General features: G+C 40.2%; 1 gene segment (V, D, J or C); it reads right to left on the bottom strand.

Moving 5' to 3' along the window:
* Positions 1–2,008: 2,008 nt before the first annotated feature.
* LOC311015955 (Ig kappa chain C region, B allele-like) lies at positions 2,009–3,524 on the bottom strand. The segment is given in 2 exons: positions 3,158–3,524; positions 2,009–2,471 (listed from the first exon to the last, which is right to left on the bottom strand).
* Between the last annotated feature and the right edge of the window lie 748 nt (positions 3,525–4,272).

The raw sequence follows: 4,272 nt of genomic DNA, 5'->3' as shown, positions 1-4,272 counted from the left end.
CCTCCAACAACTAAATCACTTCCTGGCTTCAACTGGCTGCCACAACAACTTCCAGTCAGGATTTCAACCTTTTCATAGCACCGGGACGGCCCTTTTTAAAGTTGTAAATGACATCCGTCTTAACACAGACTCTGGCAAAACTTCAATATGAATGCTATTAGACCTCAGTGCTGCATTTGACACTGTCGACCACTCAATACTTTTGGACAGGTTGGAAAACTGGGTGGGGCTCTCAGGCACAGTCTTAAGCTGAGTCATATCTACAAGATAGGAACTATTTTGTTTCCATTGGCGACTTTGTATCAGAACCTACCAATGTAACGTGTGGAGTCCCCCAAGGTTCAATCTTGGGGCCGACTTTATTCAACATCTACATGCTCCCACTAGGACAAATCATGCAAAATAATAACATTGACCACCATTGCTATGCCGATGACACCCCAATCTATGTAGCACTATCACCAAACGACTATCGCCCCATAGATCTTCTGTGCCAGTGCATTGAGCAAGTCAAAGACTGGATGTGCCAAAACTTCCTTCAACTAAATGAGGATAAAACTGAGATAATTGTTTTTGGTGCTAAAAAAGAAAGGTTTAAAGTAATTAAACACCTTCACTCTCTGTCCCTGAAAACCTCAAACAAAGCCAGAAATCTTGGGGTTATTATGGATTCTGATTTACATTTCGACAGTTACATTAAATCAATAACAAAATCAGCCTACTATCACCTCAAAAATGTAGCAAGACTTAGAGGGCTCAGTCAGCTCAAGACTTAGAAAAACTTGTACATGCCTTTATTACTAGTAGGCTAGACTACTGTAATGGTCTCCTTGCAGGTCTTCCGGAAAAAAAAACTGTCAGGCAGCTACAGCTTGTTCAGAACGCTGCTGCTAGAGTTCTTACAAAGACCAAAAAATGTGAGCACATTACACCAATTCTTAAATCCTTACATTGGCTCCCTGTATGTCAGAGGATTGATTTCAAAATCCTCCTGCTCACATATAAATCACTACATGGTCTAGGACCGAAGTATATCACTGATATGCTCCCACTACATAAGACTTCTAGACCACTAAGATCTTCTGAGACCAATCTGTTAGTGATTCCCAGAGTAAACAACAATCATGGGAGAGCATCATTTAGTCACTATGCAACAAATAGCTGGAATAAACTTCCTGAAGATGTAAGACTTGCCCCAACTCTGACCACTTTTAAAACTAGACTGAAAACTTTTATGTTCACCATAGCTTTCTGCTAAACCTTTAATGTCTGCACTGTTTTTAATTATTGCAAATATGTTTTTATTCTCCTTGTCTTTCTGTAATGCATTTTAATTTTGCCTTTATTTTCTTTTAATTCTTTTCTTTTCACTTTATTGTTATGACATGTCATGATGTGAAGCACTTTGAGTCTGCCTTGTGGATGAAATGTGCTATACAAATAAAGTTGCCTTGCCTAAAAATAACACAGAGACACGGTCTTCTTATAATCCACAGTTTTATTGTAGGACGGTATAACCTTTTTGAATGTATCAATCATTTAAAATGTTTATTTTCGTAAAGTAATGAACATAAAGAAGATTATGGAAAATCAGCTTTCCTTCCTCTCGGACGTTTGTGCCGTTATCTTCACCGACTGCCTTACTGTGTACCGAACCTGAACTGGTTTATTGAACACTGAGCCTCGGCACTGCAACCTTGTCTGTCTGCATGTGTGGGTCCTGTCTTCTCTGTCTGATGGATGGAGGTGAAGTTTCTGCAGAATCCTCCCTCAGTTTCACATCTCTGTATTATTGTATTGTAATATAGAAATATGGATATTTACAAGATGAATCAAAGCTTTATTTTTCTGCAGGGAGTAGAACCAGTTGATATGAAACCATTTAATTCTTTACTTCTCTAAATAAAATGAAACACCAAACACTTCATCATGTAATTCATCAGTGAAAGCTTTATTATTATTATTATTATAAAAAGACAGTTATTAAACACATCTACTTGCTGAGCTACACACATTACTCTCTAGCTACTTTACAGCAGTCACACAAGGCTTTATAGTTTCCTCTACAAACGTTGTCCTCAGATTGTTCAGAGCAGCAGGTGTGTTCCTCCTGCTCCCCCCATGCAGAGCTCCTGTCCTGGCCTCCATCCAGACCCTCTAGGCCTTACACTGGCTCCTGTGGAGGGACTGCATCTGGTTGTGATGGAGGACCTTGCAGGAGTACAGCTCTCCTGCCATCCAGCGCTCCTGGCTCAGGCTCAGGGTGCTGCTGCTGCTGTAGAGTCCGCTCTTCTCCTCCTCTGAGCTGCTCAGGACCCCCTCCGTCACCTCGGTGCCGTCCACCTCCCAGCTCACCACGGCTCCCCGAGGAGAGTAGCCGGTCAGCAGGCAGGCCAGCGTGGCCGAGCCCCCAGAGAGCTGCTCAGAGGAGGGGGGAAGCAGGGAGACTGAGGGCCGGATCATGGAGCCAGCTGGAGGGGAGAGCAGAGACACACGAGGAGCAGATTAACTTCCACTGTAGGAAAGACAGCTGAACATGACAGAGGTGACGTTACTGAGGGTTAGCTGTGTGCATGATGCTGTGGTCACACAGAGACATGGGATGGAGGGAGGATTTAACAAATACAACGCTGACTGGAGTTCTGTCATTTACAGGAACCAATCTTCTCCTGCGGCTCTCCTCATTAAATCATTATAGAATCATATACAATGTGACTGAGGAGTCATTGGAATAGAAAAGTTTCATTAATCATCTGTAAACTGTAAGCAGTGAAAGACTTTGACATCTGTCTGTTTCACTTCCTTTTCATCACTTTGAACTAACGAACCGTGAACACAAACTGCAGCGACACTGAATGTACAATAAACCCTCTTATTTGTTTGATCAACATTAGATTTTATAACGTACAGCTAACACACTAACAGATGTTTCAATGTTACAAAATAAAATACTGCATCTACTTCACCAAAACATAATCTATAATAGGAAAATAATATGCAGTGTTTTCCTAAACTCCAATATCAGCCTAGATTAATGAATAATAAATATCCAAAAAGTATAAATGATCCAAAATAATGATTTGGTTCATCACATTTACTTTTGACAAAGCGATTATAATATTGAACGTTGTAGAAATCATAAATCTGTGATACTTACAGTTAACGATGAGTTTGGTTCCTCCACCAAAAGTGTACCACAGTGATACAACCTCGTTAAGTGGCCGTACAAAAACCTCCTGCACTGTGAACAAGCATCTGTCCACTGAAAACAGAGTTATTTTATAGTAAGAATGCATAATTAATCATTTATTTTAATTAAGTAATGATTCAACTCCTATTCCTTCAACGTCTACATGTTTTTTAACAATTTTATAGCATATTTTTAAATTTGAGAGACAAATCTATCCATTGAAAACACTTTTTCCATTGAAAATCTACAAAATCTTTCAAATTATATGGATTTAAACGTATTTTAAAAGTAAAGACTGATTATATAATATTATTTTTTTACTTTTCTACTCCAGAGAGAGAAATGATGACAGCCTCCTCATAAGTCATATTTTCAGTCTTATTTAAGTTCATACATGGTTAAATGAACATGATGCTTATAGATAATGATGAGTTACAAAGTCATATGATGAAAAAGTGAAATATTTGATAGATTTCATTAAATCCTGTCAGTAAATGAACAGCAGACAAACGTTTCATACCAACCACAGTGAACACAAACGTATCCTTAAATCCTCAACTGCACTTTTAATGTGAGTGTTTTCCTCTGTTCCATTAAGATCCTCCATGTTGTTCATCCGAGCCGTATTCCTCCTGATTTCGTGTCCCACGTTGCCTTCAGTCTGTTGAGAGCAGAGAAATCATTTCCATAGAGAGGAGGCTTTGCATCGTCAGCTGATCCTCCAGTGAACTGAGAAGCTTTATAGTCCTGTGAGTTCAACACTGCAGGACTCAGATCTGTCAGTCAACACAGCAGAGACCACAACCACCATGACTCTCATCACCATCCTCATCTGGACGCTGGCCTGCTGCTGGTTTACAGGTTCGTTGGCTCGGCAACATCTCAAACACGACGCCTCGCCTTTTTTCTCCTTTCCTTCTGCTGATGAATGAATGATTTGTTTTGTCCTGCAGGATGCAGCGGTCAGGTGACTGTGACTCAGCCTCCAGTAGTGACATCTACTCCAGGATCCACTGTCACTCTCACCTGTAAGACTAGTCGACCTGTTTACATAGATAGTAGTGGTAATAAGTGTTTGTCCT

Source organism: Eutrigla gurnardus (assembly GCF_963514095.1).
Source record: "Eutrigla gurnardus genome assembly, chromosome: 7".
Lineage (NCBI taxonomy): Eukaryota > Metazoa > Chordata > Actinopteri > Perciformes > Triglidae > Eutrigla > Eutrigla gurnardus.
This window is presented reverse-complemented; position numbering and strand designations above follow the sequence as displayed.